Genomic DNA, 22597 nt, shown 5'->3' with positions numbered 1-22597 from the left:
ACTATTTTATGGAATTTCTTAATTTTGTTTCCTTTTGGGAAAGAATTACTTGACTTGCAAAAAAAGAAATGCCTCTAATTCTCAATGTTTGATTAATTTTGATAGTATAATCAGAAGAGTATTTAGGGACTAAAAAAAAAGCATTTGAAAGGCTACTATGACAGTGATGTATGAAAAAAACATTAATTTATTTTTCATATGTTGTAATTTCCACTGCTGGTGAACCACTATTTTGTTAATATTTATCTATTACTAGTAAAACTGTATGGTGTAGTTTTCATCAATCTTCACAAATCAGTTCTGGTTTATAAAGATATAAACGCAACATGATATGTTAGAATGTACAAGAACAGCTTACCAGTACTACTGGACAGATTGAGGAGGGAGGTAGAATGTGATCCTTCAGAATGCCACAATCACATTCAGGCTTTAGATGTGAAGCACACTTATTATGTAGCTGTAACAAAAAAAGAGATAAAAATATCACTATGGATTAAACATTAATGAATTTAAATATGGCTAAAACAAGATTAGAATTACTATGTTTCAACAATCAACAATCAAACAAATGCAACAATCACAGAAATCTGTTTTATTTTTATAATTATAATATAACTGATAAAGGAAGGTTATAAAGTTGACTTCTTTAAAGGCCGTTGTTAACAAACAGTTGATGATATAAAACTAAAAGAGTGACATCCTATTCTATGTTTTCTTATATTTTCTATATCATTTGTTAGAGTGTATGTATTTCTGCATAATCTATCTTTTTGTATAGAAGCTGTGATCAATTTACATTGGGTTAGTTATTTAACACAAGGACAAATCTATGAGATATATTGGGATGACAGAAAACAAAGTGACTAGTAAGTTTTTATGGCTAAGAGACACCTATTCTTATCCTATCATACTAATCTCTGGTTAGCTGGTTGTGATGTTTAAAGTGAAGCATTTTTTATCTATTGTAACAAACTGAAAAAAGGTGCTACTCAAACAGAATCCACACGCCTTCTATAAAAGCAACAGTACTTATATACTGCTCCACAGTCTTTTACAGCACTCTTTGAGCGATATACAAATATCAGCATATTGTTCCCAACAATCTGGGTACTCATTTTACCAATCTTAGAAGGTTGGAAGGGTGGCACCCCCCCCCCAAAATAATCCCCTTGCATTCTAGTAATTGCTTTCGAGATAAGAATTTGAGCTTTTTCTCAATAACAGTTATTTTTGTAACTGTTGTTGCTGTTGCTGCTGATGGTAACATGTTAGAAGTAATATTTTGTTTTACGTGTATAGCTAATGCTATCACCCTTGTGAATAAATAACTCACAGACGGGATGAGATTGCTGCCAGTCCCACATTTTTCATCAGCCAACTGGATTAAATATTGTGTACACAAACATTGTTACACATACATAGATATACAGAGAAAGGAGTGAGGAAACAGCATTTATAGATCTTCTGGTTATGCAATGGTTTATACAATAATATTTCCATATCCTAGTTTAAATCAATAGGAAAAAAATAAAACTTTCAGAATTTATTGTATTGTTGATTAAACTAAACAAATGCTATTAGCACATCTTAAACATATTTAATGAAGAAGTAGTCCCATAATTAAACCTTTGATTTTTTAAAAAAAATAATGTTTTAACTGCAATCTTATAATAATCCTTAAGATGTCTATTCAGAACTAAAGCCTGCATAAATCAAATGAAATTATGACTGAAGTAGTGCATATAGTAAACTCACTTATCTGAAAAAAGTCAAATACTATTTACTCAAATTGAGTAAATAGAGAAATGCATTATAAAATGTTTAAATTTGTTATATATAAGTAAATTGAAAACAAACTTTTTGACAACTTTTGATCATATATAATGTTGCTTGGGCTTTCCTCCTAATGTATGAAGCCATTGATTTTATTAATATTTATAGTGTGGATATTTTATTATTTTTAATGTTCTATATTGTCATCATTTTGTTTTAGGGATGTAGAAATATTTATAATAAAGTAATAAAATAAATAAATAAACAAACAAACAAATAAATAAACAAAAGTGAACTATAATAGCATTAAATGTCTACCACATTAATATCCAAATAAAATGATTGGGAAATAAATAATTGTTGACTAACATGAGGTGGATAATTTAGCCTCTGGGTTCATTTGCCATTAATTAGCATAGTTTTATATCAATATTTTTTGCTATCAGATATGCCGGTTTTAATTACTGGGAAATATCCTAACAAATTAGGCATACAAATTGGATGTACAACATACTTAATAGGGAGCACATAAGTATTTGCTTTAACAGGTGATCTTCCTCAATACAGTAAAATATGTTCTCTAGCAGCTGTTCCATAAATCACTATTCTCTGGTTTGAATGAATGATTTAATTTTCTTTGGATAATATATCCATGTTTATGATACGAGATTGATATATCAAACTTATGATATATTAGTTTTAATATGAAATATGCACCTTTTGCCAATTACATATTCTTTAGACAGATATCTAGTAAAAGATAATTTGACTGCTATATTTTTGAATTTGAAAATGATTGGCAACTAATAACACCCCTGTATACATTAATCATTCCTGCAAAAATACTTTTTCTGGCAGTTTCCTAGCAACAGAAAAGAAGTATAGCATTTTTTTTTCTCCTCAAGTACCAAAGTTTTATTTGGGTTGCCTTATAATCTAAAACATTTTTATGTTAATTCTCATTTGTAATAGTGAAACCACATTTACCATAATGAAGGTACATTAAGCCATGTACCATCCAATTGAAGCATCCTTACATATGAGGTGATAATTAACAGTTCTCCTACTTAGTAGCATGCTATCAACAGCTTAATCTTCTTATTAGGCAGTACTGATCTTTGAGAAAACAAGTAAGATGTAAAAGGGGTTGTTTAACATTAGATTACAGAGTGCATAACAATATGATAGAATAACATTACAGAAACACATGGATTATCTCATGAAGAATATGTAACTGCAATTAGTGTTTCTACCACAAGTACTTAGGATGTATTTTTTATTTTTTCAGAAAATCCTTTGAATGTTTTCTTCCTCATTTATTTTATATATATATATATATATAATTTTTATTTATTTTTCTTAGTCCAAGACATTGACCACCAGGTTCTCATACAATATTTATTTCTACAGAAAACTATAAATGTTGTCTGGGCTTCAAAAGGATTCTTAATAAAAAAAATAATGAAGAGCAGAAATCCAGTGATGTATTTTGAAATATTTTAGTAGATGGCAGAAATGGCAAAGTTAACTGCACTAGTTAGGGACAAGAATGTAAATAGTTTTGTGGTTACTCACTTCTGGACTTTCTGTGTGAAAGTGGGGGAATGAAATGTTTGCTTTGGGTTTTGACAATACTGTTATAGAAATGGCTAGTAATTACTATTTGGTATAACTAAAAAGTTGATACTATAACTTTATTATGTATCTCACTGCACTAAAAAAAGTATAAACTCATTGCTTCTTTCTTTTTTATTTACCTTTTCTATCCCCTTTCCTTTTCCTCTTTTTTTTTAAACCCATGAGGCAAATAGGACATGTAGGTTTTTAACCTGTGCTGCCTTTGTGCATTTATTCTGATGTGGAAATGGCAAATATTAGATTTGTTTGAAAATATTATTATAGGGTACAGGAATGCTATGTATTTTGTTTGACATTTGATTATGATATTACTGTTTGATTTCTGTATTTTATTCGTACTTTATTTTTATCTTCTAGATATGTATTTATTATAACTATGGATGATTAAAGCAGTCTTAGAGCCTTTGTGTGTGCAAATGAGAAAGTCACTTGTTAAAGTCAATTTTTAAAAATCCAAATGAATTAAGACTCACCTTAGCAACAAACCGAGGTTGCTCCATTTTTTTAATGTCATTGTCATAAAGAAATTGTGTCATCTTACAATTGTACATATGCAATTATTTTTACTATTTACTATTTTTATTTTGGTGATAACATTTATGGATGTTTATTTGTTTATTAATCAGTTCTATTTGTTGCCACTATTATAATATCACTTAAATTGTTTTAGTAGCGGTAGCTAGATACAATGCTATAATATCTCAACTTTCACTATCACTATTATTGGTATTACTGCTAATACTTACTGTGGTTTGGCACCATACACAATGTAACCCAGTCAATCCTTGGTAACATTTTATAGTTTTATGACATTTATCACATTTTGTTGGACAATTTCCTTCCACCCAAAAGTGATGCATAACCTAGAAAAAGACAAAAGGAAATTATTTTTACCCAATTTGTACCAAATAAACTACTGCCAGATAAAGAAATATTATGACGTTCAATAGTTAATGCACTGAAATAAACATCAGATCAATATCCAGATGTTAAAAGTGTTTAAAAACTAAAAAAAACAATACACCTTACTAAATAGTAAAGCTCTCACTTGCTTTCCACTATGTTTGAAGAAAACATTTTCCAGATAAAATTATTAATCCTGAGGATTTGCTATTTGTCTTTCCCAAAATGGGTCTCATGAATAACAGCTCCAAAAAAATGACCTTGAATATTTTTTTTAAAAAAAATAAACGGATTCTATACTTCAGCTATGCTGTAATGTTTAAAGTGTAAAAGAGTTAAGTAAGAACTGGGAAATTTGTGTATGTGCGCACCTGTATAAATGGGGCCATATGCACCCACACAGTGCTAGTGGCCTTGTTTGTGTAGGCGTGCAGGCACTAGCCACCGCTGCTAGCCCCGTGTGCATGCACAAATGGGCTGTGCAACTTGCATGATGCAAGCAGCCCCGTTTGTGTATGTGCACAGTGCTAGCTGCCACTAGCCCAAATGGGCTGTGTAATCCGTGCATGCACTAATGGCCCCGTTTGCGCAGATGTGCAGGTGCTAGCCACCATCTCTAGCCTTGCTGCATGCACAAATGGGTCCATGGGCACTAGACCGAGTGAGGTTGAGAGCCCATGGCCCAGTGGCCAGTAGCCGTGGCCCAATAGGGCCCATGACCCATAGGCTGGGACCCTGTTTTAGACAACATTGCTTCCCCAATAGCAGCAGAAAAGTATTTTTTTTTATTACAAAGTAGATACCATTGCAGCTTGTATTCTTTAATCTGTATTTTTCAGTAATGTTGAATATGTAATTCCTCAAAAAACATGCAAACTAGCAATTCTGGAAATTCCAATTCTAATGCCTTTAGAGGTCCATACTTTTAGATATTTATCAATTTGCTCAGATAAAAATACAAAATCTAGACTTGTATTTCAATATGCATGGGATATAAAGAAATCTCAAACTGGCTATCAGAACTACTCCTAGGAAGGCATCTAGAGCAAGAATGTCCAAGGGCATATCCAGATAGCTTCATTAAGTGTAACTGTCCATGCCATGAGCTGACATAAACATATGTTGAATGATCATTGCTGATCTCTTAAATTGAGGCTGGGGTTGCCCTTATTGATTTAGCATGCAACAACTTAATAAATGTAATTTGTGGATTTATTTTCTCTTCCATCAAACATCACTTGCTAATGAAGAAAACAATCACCAATGCTCTCCATAACATAAGGTAGCATACAAATTTGGCAATCATACGTAAGTATTTAGAATAACTGGCATGGTCACACAATCAAGTTGCCACACTATTAGATATCAAGTACATAGATTGTACTTGCATCTGGGCTAGTTCTGAATACAGGTTCAGAGTAATGATGAAATTCATGTCCAAAAATAGCAGGCTGAGAAGTCACGATTATGGAAAAGAAGAGCGCCACTATAACCAAGTTGTATAATAGAACAGGAGAAATGGCAGCACAAAGAACTAATTTCTGGAGTAGGCAAAAGGTTGTAGCCTTTGTCCTCCACCAGAATAATAAAATAGTAAAAAGCAGAAGCCACACAAAATTCCTTTATCAGCAGAAAAATGTAATGCAGTCACTGGTGACAGAGATGACAAATCTGGATTTTTTACCTAGTCAGTTGACTTTCTGTGCAGCAGAAGATAAGCTTTCAGAGTTCTGGTCTTATTTTTAAAACATGGGTCTTGTGCTCTCTTGAAGGAATGCTAAATTGTTGTATATAAGGAGGGAACTTACAAGTTCTAGCAAGCACTTCAAAAAGCACTGGTCAGATATTAAGCAGACAGATGCTCTGTAGAAGCCTGGCACCCAGCATCTCCTGCAGCCCAAACCAAATGCACATAGTGGTCAATGTCCAGAGACTGGAAGAGTAGAGTCATGAAGTTGAAAGTGACCAACAGAAACCAGATATACTCTAGCTCCTGAATGTAATCACATCATTGATGATGAAGTATGCTAAATAACATCTATAACAATTTTATGTCAGAAGAAGATTCAAAACAGTTTTTACCCAAGAAGAATAAAGGGCTTTTTTAAACTACCTCAACTGAGAGGTGGAGATGAGATGAAACATCATTATAAAAAAATGAATGCTGCTATATGTGACTGTCAGAGTTATGGAAGCATGAGAATTAACCCCAAATCTCCAGGAATGTTAAGTAATGAAATCATCATGGAATCTTCAATGACATTATGTATTAGATTACTGCAAAAGCTCATAGAGAATGTTATATAGCTACTTAAAAAGCTATCAAATCTATATTTGGCATACATAACTTATATATTCCTATACAAATATAACTTGCCATACATATATAAGTAAATTACAGTCGCAGGTGCCTTGAAAATATTGAATCAGCAACACAGAGATGACAAATCTGGATTTTTTCCCCCTAAATTTGACTGTCTGTTCAGCAGATTAGCTTTCAGAATTCTGGTCTTATTTTTAAAACATGAATCTTGTGCTCCTTTGAAGGAATGCTAAATTGTTATATATATATACAAGCACACAGATATAGAGAGGCATAGAAGAATTCTACAGATATGAATGCCAGCTTACATCAGTATTCTTTTTTGATTTCACATATGTTTTGATACAAGATGCTAATGCTCTTGAGACACATCGCTCATGGACAGTGTACTTGCAAACTAAAAGAAAAATGTAGTTATGAAAAGTTTTGCTAAATAAATATGAATTTTCAATGGCCTATTCACTACTCATTCTTCTACAGTTCATCTACAAAGAATTATATCCAGTTAACTCTAAAAGAGAAAAGACAGTCCAGTAAAGAAAATAACATATTAGCAGAGTTGGAGAAGAATCTCAGAGTACTCTTTAATAGCAACTTTTGATTAAATCAGCTTTCACTAAGCTGTTCACAATAATTCCTAAATCAAATCAAATAAATAGAAGAAATTTAATTGGCAAATGCCAAATGTTTTCCTGTCATCTGCCAAGATGAAGAAATCTATACTTTCTAAACTATAGGCATGAAAGCAGCTGGTACAACCGAATATGAAGGGCAATGAGTTTGTCTTTCTCTAAATGGCTAATTAGTCTTGTTTCCACATAGTAGTTTATTTCTTTATTTTTGATTTGTTGTCAATATCTTCATTTCAGAAAATTAATTGCAACTATTGCAAACTTTACTATTTTTAAAGAAACACATTTTCCATTCTGATAATATTCAGATTTGATTTCACAAAACATCAGCATTATATTTTTGAATTGATGAAAGTTAAGATTGATGTGTCTCTGTAACAAAGGTTTAATACTATATTTTACAAAGAGTAATGAAGTTATAGCAACTAATTTTGTTTCAGGGGAATCATTGCCTTATTAATGAAGAACCAACCTAAATTAAAATAATAAAATAACATAAGATAATAAAATATATCTTCCTATTTACAAATGTTGCTGCCTTTTTCTTCAACTGAAGAAACTAAGGCAGCAGGAAGAGTGTCCAGTCTTTAAATGGTCTACTCAGTCACCCCGACTCTACCCGAATTAAGGAACTATAGAGTTATAAAAAGAAAAAAAAAACTAAGGAAAGGCTTTACAATCAAACCTAATACTATAGAGAGTTATTAATCAATAGCCAAAAGAAAGCAATAGCTGATGGTCAGAGAAGGAGATGCTTAAATTCTCCAGAACTTTTTGCTCACCACAGTATAATAAAATTTCTACCAATATCTCAGAAATAATAAATTTACTATTTTATCTGGTAATAAAGAATCAGAAGATGCCCATAGTTGGGTGGAAGGTACTTAATAGTACCTTTTGAAAATTTTAATTTTTAAAAATTTAACACAACATCAAACAGGAAGATGAAAACAGAGAAAGAATATAATATTTTGTTCAACCTCTTTCCTTCCTCTAGTTGCATTCTAAAGTGGATAAGACTGAAGAAGGGCAATTCTTCAAGTGTCTGTATTCAAGCAAATTTGCCTGTGAAGCTGCATTTTAAATTGGTGCCATTGCTTCTAAGAATAGATGCATTTTTATCTATATCTGTACCAAAGAAGAAACTCTGTCTTTTTCATGTTTCATCAGGGGAATGGCATGGAGAGCATAAGAAATAAAGTTATCACTAAAATAAATAAAAAAATAAAAAAAATGCTAAATGATGGAAGTAAGTGCCATAGAAAACTATGAGCTATGTGAGATAACGGACAGATTATGCTGAGTTTTTATATTAATTTCATATACTATATTATCTTAATGGCAAAACACTGAAATGAATCAAAGCTACCTCACCTGTCCACTATTAATAAGCATTAAAACCTGCCTTTCTTTCAATGAGAATTTAAGAGGAGATTTAGAATTAGGTTATATATGTCATTGGCTTTCTGGTATGCCCAGTTAACAGAAAGATTTTGAAATTGGTAAGATGGAATTTGTTGTGGAATAGGGTACAAATGATGATCATATTATTGCTAGAATCTAAAAAAATCTTACTAAAATGGAAATAGGATGAACAAGTAAAGGCAGTATGATCTGGGTAAATTTTTGATACAATATATTTTTCGGAAATGTTACCAAAAGTAGGCACATTTTTAATCTTTTGTGGATATGTAAGAAAGCTAGAGTATATTGGGATCAAATCAGTGGTGGGATTCAGCCAGTTTGCACCAGTTCGGCAGAACCAGTAGCTAATTTTTTGTTGGCCAGGCCTAGAATGGACTTCCGGAAGTGACATCCACCAGAGAACCGGTTGTTCACATATTTGAATCCCACCACTGGACCAAATATGAATTCTGATTCTGAAGATTTTAAAGATAAACGTATGACTGAAACCAGAGCCTTTCCTTTGGGGGTTAATGGATAAACAGATTGGGAGATGTTATAGAAATTTGTTTTTATATGTGATAAATAAATAAATAAAACAGTTAGATTTGCTGTGCAAAGGTGAGAGGATTTACAAAAGCCTAAATTGGACAAATGGATAATTATGATGGAATTGACAGAGATGGAAAAATTGACAGCTTCCAGGACTGATCAATTTTAATTTTACTTGGAAATCTCTTTTGGACTTTTTTGCAAGAAACTGAGAAAAATTAAACTTTGATTTTGGTATTTGATTATTAGAATTACATGGAGTTATAAAGTAACGTAGTCTATTTTTAATTTTAGTTGCTTGTATTTTTATCTATATCTGTACCAAAGAAAGCTGGAAGTTATTTCTTTTCTTCTTGTTTTACTTTTTCTTTCTGCATCTTTATTTTGCTTTTTGTCTAATCTTCACTTTTTTCTATCTTCTTTTTCTTTGCTTATTTAATTTTGTTCATGTTGTTGAAACTTAATAAATTGTAAATATAAAAAGTAGCATTAAAAGAGGACTAGAAGATGTATGTTGTTTTAATTTTCTAATAGACTATAATGTGCCTGTAAGCAGAACCTGGTTCAAGAGCCATTTACAGTACTAAGATATACAGCATTTGGTCCTGGAGTTTGAGTACCAGAACTGAACTGAGCTCACAGACTATTCATGCAATAATTTGCACTAATGAAATTGTGGAAGCTACCTTCATTTCAGAAGTAATTAAGAATAAAAGGAAAGCTATTTTGTCAGTGCTGCTATTAATTCAATTAACGTCAGAAACGTTTCTTCTGCCCATCTTTGCATTTAAAGATCAGGGAATGAATCATGATGGGATGGAGAGAATAAGAAATAAACTTATTGCTTAAAACAAAATAAATAAATAACAAAGCTAAATGAGGGACCAAAAAAGAAGAAGACTGGAAATAAAGAAATACAATATAAGGTAAAACAAATCCTGGCAGATGACTTACTTAAAATCTGATCTGAGCACTTTAACAAATACAGATATTATTTGTTAAGTTCCACAAAATAAGGCAATGGCTGCAACTTGCAGAATTTTGATTTCGAGCTCGGCAGTAACATCTAAATGCTAAAATATACCAAGTAAGAGATATTGGTTTTAGTCCTCTACGTAGCATGATACAGGACCTTCTTTTTAAAAGGCAGAATCAACTCTACTCTGGCAGAGTCAAACTTAACTGTAAGCCTTGTCCCATATAGTTTGCTGAATATGACCTCTAGACTCATTAATATATTTTTCCCATATGTGTGTGTGTGTGTGTGTGTGTATTTGTTACATCCACACAAATCAATATATTGTAATTGTTTTATCTGTTTTATTGATGTGCTATACTGGATATTTACAAAGGGTGTGAACAACTGCACACACAAATTTGGGCAGCACCCAAATACAATATTTATCTGCACTTTCTCATTTAAGGCTACTCACAATGGTCTAATCTAAAAGCTCTTGATCCAAAAATCCCTGTGCCCCTATCAATCATTTTGTCCAGATAACATTCAGAATTAACCAGGATGCATACTCACACGAATAAGAGAGACCCTGTTTGCCTAATCCTATGAGCATATTCAAACAGAGATTACAGTAGGCAGGCTTGTTAAAGTGTTTTAGTCTCCATACATGCTGCCCATCATCCTTCACATTCTGCAGAACACATAAAAAGAAATGGATTTCATTTAATGGCATAAACAGAAAAATCTTTAAGTGCCAATAAAAATTGAAATTGACTCAAGAATATAAAAGACAATCTGCTTCTTCATTTATTAATTTTCAAGTGATTACAACATAATTTTTCCAAACAGACATGTAGAGATATGATAGCAAAATGGGAGACGTGGGGGAGGTGGAGCTAAAAACTCTAAATTTTTTTAGAATTGTTAATAAAATGATTTGCCCAGGTAACATGCACACAACCATATCCCAAAAGATAGACTATATGTTTAGGGTTTATTCGGCTACAGCTACAAATTCAAGGCCCCCCTTCTGCATAGGGCTTTTTTGGGGGGGAAACCCACATTATTTTAGTATTGCCTTTTATCTTTTCCATAAGTTATGAATGAATAATGATGAATATTTAATAAAAATAAAATTGTCACATTTTTACTTAAATAAAACTAAGTTCAATAAACAAAAAGTCAAGAAGACAAGACTTTCATAATAAAGTATTTGTTTATTAAACTGAACTTGAATTAATTGAGGAAGGTGTCAGAACCCTCAATTATTAATCCCTTATATTCTCTGTGTTTAAGCTGTTTGAGTTCTGCCATTATCCTATGGGGGGAGGGGAAGACCAGGGGGCTGTAGTGCAGATGGAATGTTTCCTCTGTCTGCTTTGATGTATCCTCTTTGGGGTGTGAAAGGAATGCCTTGGGGCCATCTGCCTTATCTCAGTGTGGAGGGAGGAAACAGAGAAGACCTAACAACCTTGAGAGAGGCGCCTTATTGGTTCGTTTCCCACAGCTCAATGATACCTATGGATTGGCCTATTTGAACTGGCCGGATGGACAGTTGGGATGGGGTTATGATTTTACCTATTCATTCAGGTGGGAAGTCCTGAGATCCTGCCTAACATTCCTGCTGTCTGTATCTGCCAATAAAAGTTCCTTTTGAAATGATACAAGTTTCAAGAGTTCTGCTTTCTTGGTAGGGAAACGGAGGCAGGTCCTTACAGAAAGTGTATTTATACATAACTATTAAGTGTTGCCATTTATTCAAAAGAATGACCACTATACATGAACAGAACATATGGACCAATCTAGTTGGCATAAAATACAATATATTCATTTAGAAGATAGTGTACTAGACTTCTGGTCAAGGTATTACTCAAGGGACAATGGTCTCTAGAACTGCTTACAGGGACTTTTTTCAACCAGATCTTTTTTTTTAAAAAAAAAAAAAAACAACCTTGTGTTTTTACATACATTCTGGAATTTAAAATTATTATTTTATATAACATTGCATTATTTTAATATAATAAAATGCCATCTTTAACCCTAGCATGTCTTATCCCATGTCAGTGTGGGTCTTCACTACATATATATTTTCTTTATAAATTCACTTGAATAAAATTTTAAAATCATTTGCCCTGATCATTATTAAGGTCAAGTGCTTTAGAACAGGGGTCCCCAACCCCCGGTCCATGCACTGGTACCGGCCAGCAACCAGTCCATACAAAATAGCAAAGCCCCATCTGTGGGATGAATGCAGCACACAAAACCACGCACTCTCCAGTCCATGGAAAAACCTTTCTCCAAGGAACTGGTCCCTGGTGCCCAAAATGTAGGGATCTCTTTAGAGAAATGAATGTTCCACAGCTAAGAAAATGGAAGCACTTTCACTTTGCTATATTTACCTACTGAAATAAAAGAAACAATGCAATTGTTAATGAAACTAGAATATAGACTGAAGGTTAATATTGGCAACATATAGTAATGAATAATTTTGGAAAATCAATGAGTCCTAACAAATTATGGAATTTAACATTTTATAGATAACACTGGCTTTATCAAATCTAGGATTCAGCAAAGAGATTATTTTACAAGTAGAAAAAATATGCTAATGATGTTAAAGAGTGATTCAATAGTTCCCTATTAATTTTTAAATGTATTTACATTATAAAAACAATATGAAGGAATACATTTCTATATGCTTTAGATTTAACTATATATGAAAACATTGAGTTAGATCCATATCATTATTATATTAAACTCTTTTTTCTTCAGATTTAGTTCACTTTATTGCCCACATGTTCAATCTTTTTAAACTTTTTTTAAAATATATTTTGTTATATAGATTTTGTATTCTACTATTTCACCAAAAATGTTGCTTTACTATAATATAAATTTTAGTTATGTATCAACTTTTAAAAAAAAATGTTTACAGACAATCCCAGATTAAAAATAGGTTTCATTCCTAAGTCTGTCTTTAACTCATATTTGTATGTAATTTGGAACTGGTATTTAAAAATGGATTGCTTATTATTAAAAATGGCAGACTGCATTTTATTTCTTTGAGCTAATGAAGTTCTGAAACTATACATTGATTTCAAGAACTGCTAAAAACCACTATAAGTAGGCTGTATATTTAAAAGGCACAGCTTCAGCTGTTCATGAAAATATTGTACAACTTTAGTCATTTATTGCTCAAGGAAGGAGAATTTTCGGTGATAGAAAGCCCATTGGTGTGTAGTGGAGTGCCCCAGGACTCTGTTCTGGGCCCAGTGCTCTTCAATATCTTCATCAACGATTTGAATGAGGGGATAGATGGGAACATCAAATTTGCAGATGACACCAAGCTGGCAGGAATAGCCAACACTCCAGAAGATAGGCTTAAGATACAGGAGGATCTGGACAAATTTGAACACTGGGTGCTATCTAACAAAATGAAATTCAGTGGTGAAAAAAGCAAGGTTCTACATTTAGGCAAGAAAAACCAAATGTACAGGTATAGTATAGGGGATAGCTTGCTCAATAGTAGTAACTGTGAGAGGGATCTCGGAGTCCTAGTGGACAATCACTTAAATATGAGCCAGCAGTGTGCTGCAGCTGCCAAAAAAGCCAACACAGTGCTGGGCTGCATTAACAGAGGGATAGAATCAAGATCATGTGAAGCATTAATACCATTTTACAATGCCTTGGTAAGGCCATACTTGGAATACTGCATCCAGTTTTGGTCACCACGATGTAAAAAAGATGTTGAGACTCTAGAAAGAATACAGAGAAGAGCAACAAAGATGATTAGGAGACTGGAGGCTAAAACATGTAAGAAACGGTTGCTGGAATTGGGTATATCTAGTTTAACGAAGAGAAGGACAAGGGGGGACATGATAGCAATGCTTCCAATATCTCAGGGGCTGCCAGAAAGAAGGACTCAAGCTATTTTCCAAAGTGCCTGAAGGCAAGACAAGAAGCAACGGATGGAAACTAATCAAGGAGAGAAGCAACCTAGAACTAAGGAGAAACTTCCTGACAGTTAGAACAATTAACCAGTGGAACAATCTACCTCAAGAAGGGTGAATGCTCCAACTCTGGAAGTTTTTAAGAAGAGACTGGACAGTCATTTGTTCAAAATGGTATAGGGTTTCCTGCCTGAGCAGGGGATTGGACTAGATGACCTCCAAGGTCCCTTCCAACTTTTATTATTATTGTTGTTGTTGTTATTATTATTATTATTGATCATCACACAGTCAGCCAGATGTTCAGACTGGATTTGGCATTTTGTCTACCTATTGAGTCCTTACCAAGGACCTGGGATAAGCAGATGTGGATGTTTGATGGTATTACAGATATCGTCGCAAGATGGAAGCAGTTCCTAGTAAGGCCGCCTTTTGCAATTGACTAATGGCAAATTTGTCAATGTCAATGATGTTCAAGTGGTGCTCCAGTTGTTTTGGGATTGCACCCAAGGCACCTATTTCTATTGGTACTACCCTTGTTTGCTTTTGCCACAATCTTTCTATTTCTATTTGTAAGTTTTTGTATTTTGTTATCTTCTCCAGTTCTTTCTCGTCTATTCTGCTGTTTCCAGGCACTGCCACGTTCACTATCCAGACTTTTTTGTCTTTCTTATCAACAATTGTTAAGTCTGGGGTGTAATGTTGCAGGTGCTTGTCTGTTTGAATTCTGAAGTCCCAGAGCAGTTTAATTTTATCATTTTCTATGACTTTCTCTATTTTATGATCCCACCAGTTCTTGCTTACAGGCAAATGATATTTCTTGCAGATCTTCCAATGCACCATTGTTGCTACTTTGTCATGCCGCTGCTTGTAGTCAGTCTGTGTGATCTTCTTGCAGCAGCTTACAGGTGGTCCATTGTTTCTTCAGCTTCTTTGCATAGGCGGCATTTACTGTCTGTTGCTGTCTTCTTAATTTTGACTTTATATGCATTTATCCTTAAGGCTTGGTCTTGTGCAGCCAGAATTAGTCCCTTGGTCTCTTTCTTCAATTTTCCTGTTCTTAGCCATTGCCAGGTCTTTTTATTATCTGCTTTCCCAGCTATTTTTTTTTAATGTACTGGCCGTGTAGTGCTTTGTCTTCCCATGCCTCTATTCTGTTCTTCATTTGGTCTTTCTTGTAGGCCAGTTTGATCTCTCCAGTAGTCAGTAAGCCTTCCTGACATACTAATTTCAGTGCATCTTCATCACTGTCCTTCAGATATTCTTCCAAAGCCATTTTTTTCTTCTTCAACCATCTGATATACTTGCAGCATTCCACACCCACCTATTTCCCTTTGTAGATAAAGTCTGTCAATGTCACTGCGTGGATGAAGGGCATGATTTCTTGTCATTATTTTTCTGCTCTTCCTATCCATTGCTTTTAGTTCTGCTTGAGTCCAGTCCACTATTCCAGCTGTGTATCTAATGACTGGAATTGCCCAGATGTTGATTGCCTTTATGGTATTTCATCCATTGAGTTTGAACTTTAAGATCTTCTTCACTCTCTTGATGTATTCACCTCTAATCTTTTTCTTGACTTCAGTGTGCTTGATGTTGTCAGCTTGAAGGATACCCAAGTATTTGTAGTACTCTTCCTCATCCAGACTCTTAATGTTATTTTTGTGGGGCATCTTGATTCCTTCAGTTTTCACTATTTTTCCTTGTTTGATAGTAAGTGTGGTACATTTGTCCAAGCCAAACTCCACTGCAATATCTTGGCTATATATACGGACAGTGTTGAGCAGCGATTCTATTTCAGATGATGTTTTTCCATACAGTTTCAGATCATCCATGTAAAGAAGGTGGGATAGTCTGGCAGATGTTTTTGATGTTTGATAGCCATGTCCTGAGTTATTCAGTATTGTTGACAGAGGAAACAGTGCAATAACAAATAGTAATGGTGACAATGAATCTCCCTGAAAATTCCTCTCTTGATATTAACCTCTCCCAGTCCCTCGACATTGATCTGCAACTGTGTCTTCCATTGTGCCATTGACCTTTGCACAAATTTTCTGATGTTTCTACTGACTCCTGTTATTTCTAGGCACTTGATTATCCAGTCATGTGGCAGAGAGTCAAATGCCTTTTTGTAGTCAACCCATTCCACATTCAGGTTAGTCTTCCTTTTCTTGCAGTTTTCCAAGATCATTTTGTTTATTAGCAGTTGATCTTTTGTTCCTCTGCTATTGGGACGGTTTCCTTTCTGCTCTGGTGGAAAGAGATTGTTTTCAACTAGATGCTGTTGTACTGGATTTTTCATTATTAGGTAGGTTTTCCCAGTTGTTAGCCACTTTTCAATTTTTCCTCCTTGTAGTATATTGTCAAACTGTTGGCAATGGGTGGGTGTATAACAGTTAGATGTTTCAACCAAAACCCATGCAGTTGTTGTTGTTGTTGTTATTATTATTATTATTTTGCCTTTCTTAACCCAGAGATTGTAATCTGCCAAATGCCAATACTATATTATGGATTTTATATTATAATATAATTTTATATTATAAGATATTATAAGAACATATTCTGTTTAGTTCCTTCCGGATGGAAATAGTTTTACTTGTTACTTGTTAAGCTTACTGGAAATGTGCTTGAGCCAAACTACTACACTAAAACATTTAATTCATAGCCAATTGACAAGGATTTGAAAGTATTCTTGGTAGCAAAAATGTTTTGTTCCTCAAAAATATAACACTGGGATCATGCAATCAGTTATTTCCATATCTGAGTGTTCAATCTCTGAATACATATTTGGACACTGGAACATTATATACTAAAGTTAATGGTTGAGTTATATTTTCCTTTTTCAGTTTAAAGAAATAGTTAAGACTGTTTATACAACTTATTCATTTAACTCAACAGAAACCCTGCAAAGTGCATTCATAAAAATATAATCAACTCTCAATTTAATTTAATACAATTTATTTGATTTGGTATGGCTCCCCACTCCAGAAGACTCTGAGTGGCTTACAAAATCCAAAACAATTAAAACTGTTAAAATCCACATACACAACTTTGTAACATGTTACAAAGTACAAGTCACCTTCTTTTTTTCAACTTTGAAAAAAAGGTAAATAGTAGCAGGATCTTCTTTACTTGCTTTAAGAGATGAGCAGACTGAACCTCAGGGCGGACTAAACATGTCATCAGTTTAGAGTCATTGTGTTTCCACAAGAAGCCCCAGTCCAGCTTTCCGTGAATTCCATTGGCTCTTATCTATCAATTTGGCTTGACTGTTGCAGGTCAAAATCTTGTGTAGGTAGCATGTATCAGGTGCAAGTAACTCATGCTTTGAACTCAACTCCTTTTCCTGTTACTTGCACCTGATACTGGTACATGGTACATGTGGGTACCACTCTGCAGATTGTAATAGGTGTTTTGGAACATCTGATAGTGTTCCTATGCAAATAAACTTGGGGATATTGATATCAATGGGATTCAGATGTTTGTATATGTCTCTTTGTTATGTGTGGCCGTGAGTGTGCATAAAATACTGTTTCAATTCTGTAAACAGGGTACTTTATTATATTGTATGAAAATTGCTAAGAAGGTTTTACTATCATGCTTTACATTTAGTATTATTTCAAATAAAAGAACAAGTTGTTTTAGGTTATTAAAACTAAATCTTAATATTATACAATAATATATATATATGTATATATATATAGGTCTTTGGTTATTCGCGAAAACCTCAGAAAACATGTATGTGTGTGTGTGTGTGTGTGTGTGTGTATATACACATATATGTGTGTGTGTGTATTCTAGGTTATACACGTGTTAGCATATTATTTTTATTACATCTTCCTCTAAAAGAATTGCAGATGGTCCCTCTTGTGGAAAACCCAAAGAATAGCAATGAAGCAATATATTCTGATTAAGCAATTTTTGTCTATTTTGTTCAAAGAGAGAGTTTGGTCATTAGCTTTCGTACCCTATTAATTTTAACTTTTTTATTGATGTTTCCTAGTTTTCCAAAAAAGAATACTGATGAGAATAAAAGTAATTAGTTATAGATTGAATATTGGCTTCACCACTGCCTCCCTCCCAATTAAAATTTTGTGAATAAATGAAGTTGTAATAAATATCTTGTCTGGACAAACTCTGTGGTCTTTGATTCTTCACACTTTTAGAATATCTGTGGAAAATCTTCATCACAGAATTTCAAACTGGAATAAAAAGCACATACTGCTAACATTTTTCAATACTAAACAAGCAGTGTTCATAATATTTACTATATAATATATAAGCCTTAGGTATTGAACATGTAGACAATACACTGCTTTAAATATATTTCCTGCCAATTGAAGTAGGACTCTCCATTATTCTAGCCAAATTTATAATCTAACAAAGCAGTGTTGATTGAGTATTCCATAGGGAATGCACATTGACAATCATTGTGGCATTAATCTTGCTTAACTAGACCATTCTCTATGGACCAATTCAGCTGATTTTTTAATATATATTTCGGCCTAAATTTCCATAAGTATTTTTTTTCTTTTTAAAGAGTCATCTGTTTAAAGGTTCATTTGGTTGATTATAAGGTAACATCACTAATGTATTTCTTACAGCTTTTGAAATAACACTTTATTATAGCAAAATACTGCTGCAATTCAACTCTGACATCTAGTGGAGAAAAGGTAGTGGAGAAAGCTCAGTTGAAATTCCAAACATATTCACTCCCAAAATTACTGCGCTTTTTAAAAAGCTATATATTCTTTTTTTACCAAACTAAAATTGATTTTCACATAGACATGTTTAAGAAATAAATTAATAAGGAAATAGGCAGCTCAGAAGGATTCTGAAATATACACAGAGAGACATAAATAAGTCCAGCTCAGTGTCACAAACACATACATTATTATTTCATCAACTCTCAAACAAATTTGGATGGATTAAAACAAACAAAAAAGCCTACTTATTAGAAGAAAATACAACAGATCAGAAGAAACAAAAATTGTTCTAAAAGTGCTATAGAAATTGAATAAATGAATGAATTAATTAATGAAACCAAGTGCAAATTACAACACTAAAGTCAAACTAAAAGACCCAAAAGAACATTATGAACCAGCAGCAGCTTCTGGGTGGCTTTCAAGGGCAGCAAAGTACAGTGCATTACAGTAATCCAAACATGAGATGACAAGTCATGTATCTGTATCTGAAGGTTCTCCTGTTCAAAAAGGGTACAACATGTGAACAAGATGTACCTATCTTGGCCACAGCTTCTACCTGCTCACTTGACTTGCCAGGGTTTCAAAGGTGTAACTGTATTTCGTTTGCATATTTATGTTTAACCAGAGCGGCATGGTGGCTTAATGGTGAAGACGCTTGCCTCCCATTTGGAAGGTTAAGAGTTCAATCCTAGGTAATGGCAAATGTTTGTTTCCTAGGACGCAAAGAAAAAATATCTCTTGCAAACTCTGTGTGGCATAGGAAGGCCAGTAAATGCTCAGATTCATCCAGTCACTCCAACTCTACCCTAAATTAAGGGATTACAAAGATGTAAAAAGAGAGTTTTTTATTTATGTTAAACCAGCCAATGATGTCATCCAATGGTTTCCTGCGGATGTTCATCAGATTGGGAAAGAATGTGGAATAGTTTTCCAGAACTACTAGTTCCAGCCTTGTCTGGCTCTCTCAATTTGACCCATCCACCAGAGTCCAACTCAAGGATAATTCAAATGATATTATTTTGTTCACTTATATCCTGCCTTTATCGTTTTTACAAACAACTCAAGGGGCAAATATATCCAGCACATCTTCCTCCTCCTATTTTCCCCATAACAACAACCTGTGAAGTGAATTGGATGAAAGAGAATAACTGCCCCAGAGTCACCCAGCTGGCTTTCCCAGCAAAGGCAGGACTTGAACTTACAGTCTCTTGCTTTCTAGTTTGGTGTCTTAACCATTAGAATAAACTGGCCTTCAAATTGGCATAAAAATCATCCCATACAAGATCACTTGGTCCAAACCATATAGCCTCATTCTATGGCAGGCATGTCAAACTCGCGATGTCACGTGATGTCGCGGCAATGGGGTGGGTGCAGTTTCAGCATGATATGTCCGGCCCACGGGCCGGCAGTTTGACATACCTGCTCTATGGCATGTGAAATTCAATGACTGTTCTTACCCAATACATTAGGCTTAGTGTAGTGTCAGCAGTGAAGAAGACCTTGCATGAGTTAGGAAGTGTAACCAGCTTTTTAAGAATATTGAATACTAATAGAGATTTAGTATCTCCAATATCTCCAGAAACCATATGGAATCAACAGTAACCTAGGTGGGCATTTCTAATGGTCTTATTTCTAACCAAAATCTACAGCAGTTGCATTCTCCAATACACAGCTGCCACACATATTTCATATACAGTAAAAAGCATCACTTCTGAGAAATGCCTTTCTACTATTATTTTATCCAGCAAGAATGCCCATTGTCAAATTGATTAGCCTTCATAATCCATTGACATTATTTCAAGCAAAGAACTATAAACTGGCTGGAGCCCATTAAGATTTTGCAGTGTGGAAGCCTTAGTAAATAAAGTAATATCATTTTCAAAAGAAACATATTTTATCTCAATAATTTCAAATTGTCTAGAATGTAAATTGTGTTTTTCTACTAGCAAGTAACACCCAATATATTTGACTATGTAAATAAATTGAGTTCATATATTGGCAATCTCACAAAAAATTGAAGAATTTATATTTGTATAAGGAAGCTTGTAAGGATTTATTTAGTAAATATGAGGAAAAATGAATATAATTAAGTTTGTGAATTTTGATCTGTGTGTTTTCTATTGACATTTATTAATAGCATAGTAGGAAAAATATGACAGTAGTTGCATTATGTAAATATGATTTAGTTAATTAATCAATTAAATGCAATTGTATTGAATTTTAATTTTATTCTACATCCTAATTGCAGTAGTAAATGTGGCATATCAGTGCAATTATAATAATTCTTACTATTATTATCAGTTAATTTTGCAGCTGTTCTGCAGACAGATTTTCCATTTATTTCAGTATGAGCTTTGCCTGCTGAGAAACTGGAAAAGTACAAACAAAAAAGAATAATTAAAGGGCTCTGAGAATAAAAGGTTGTATCTGCTTTTTTTAATTTAAACCACTAATAATATATATGCCTCTATTTATATAGTTTATATATCTCAAAAATGAGATGCATTGAAATATATATATATGTTTTCTGAGGTTTTCGCGGGTATTTGTATGTAGGTCTTTGGTTGTTCGGGTTTTCTCCCACGTAAAATTGGAAGTGTCTTGGCAACGTTTCGACGAAGTCTCATTCGTCATCTTCAGGCTGGTGCTTTCAGCTTCGTGCTTTGAGAAGCAATGTGTGGTCTTAGCTGTTTCTTCCTTTTAACTGCCAGTGGGGGTATGAACTGATTGGGTGGGAGCTTGGCTGTGTTCTGATTGGGTGGAGGTGTGTTCTGATTGGTTAGGGGCGTGGCTGTGCTCTGATTGGCTGGGGGAGTGTTCTGTTTTGGTTGTGCTCAGGTTAGTCTGAGTGCAGAGGGAGTTTAAGATTTTGGGCTGCCTTGCTATTTTTTGGCTTCGCGTTTGTGGTCGTGCCTCATTTTCATGGAGGGTGTCAGTTTGCGTCATGTATGGATTGGAGGGCTTTAAAGTGGCTAATGATGCAGCTCTGGTCTGGCTTCTGGTTTGTGGTCGTGCCTCATCATCGGTGTGGCTTTGGGTTTGCTTTTTGCGTGGATGTGTGGTTGTGACATCCTGTGTGGTTTTTGTGAGTGTGGGTCTGGTATCATTTTTTGTGTTAAGGAGTCGTTTGTCAATAAGGGTGGGTTTACAAATGGCTGGTAGGCGGGAGGTATCATCTCGCTGTTATGCTGTAGTGCGGGTTTTGTTTTTTCTATCTCATGGCTTCTCTGATTATTCTGTATTAAAATGTTCACTTTTGGCAAATGGTTCTGGTATTTTTTTTAAACGCTTTTATTATCCCTTTCCATTGTATCTTTTTTTTCCCGTTCAATTTCATGTCCTGTGGACTTTAAGTGTTCTGGACCAGGGAAAAGATGTGGTTCCTCTTTTGACTGAGTTCAGACCACCCTCAAGACAAACACACACACCAACAAACTCTGAAGACTACAAGAACGCCAGAAACAAAACCCTCCTCCCTCACAGCCACACATGAAACAAACAGTGCATAACATCTCAGATAGGATCCTCACCAAAGCCGAAACCAATGTCCTTTCCAAAGGATTCAACTTTGCAGTCCCTCCCAAACACATCCCCACTGAAACCATTCTATGTGGAGTTGAAACCAGCCTGACCAAAATCAACCCTGATGACGCCAACAGAAGCAGGCTCGAAATCACCAACATCCTCTGCACACAGCCAAGCCACCAAAATAGCAACTTACCCAAGAGAACAGGGACAGCACTACATAACCGGAAAGAAGACACCAGCAT

At 34.2% G+C, this 22597-nt stretch overlaps 1 long non-coding RNA gene across 1 annotated transcript; it reads right to left on the bottom strand.

The window, feature by feature from the left end:
- Positions 1-352: 352 nt before the first annotated feature.
- LOC120315487 lies at positions 353-10866 on the bottom strand. Its single transcript, XR_005558701.1, has 3 exons — positions 10757-10866; positions 4158-4274; positions 353-457 (listed from the first exon to the last, which is right to left on the bottom strand). It is a non-coding gene; the product is annotated as an uncharacterized LOC120315487 (long non-coding RNA).
- Between the last annotated feature and the right edge of the window lie 11731 nt (positions 10867-22597).

Source organism: Crotalus tigris, unplaced genomic scaffold (assembly GCF_016545835.1).
Source record: "Crotalus tigris isolate CLP2741 ecotype Arizona unplaced genomic scaffold, ASM1654583v1 scf7180000019141.41017, whole genome shotgun sequence".
Taxonomy (NCBI): domain Eukaryota; kingdom Metazoa; phylum Chordata; class Lepidosauria; order Squamata; family Viperidae; genus Crotalus; species Crotalus tigris.
Note: the sequence above shows the minus strand (reverse complement) of the source record. Positions and strands in the feature narration are given on the sequence as shown.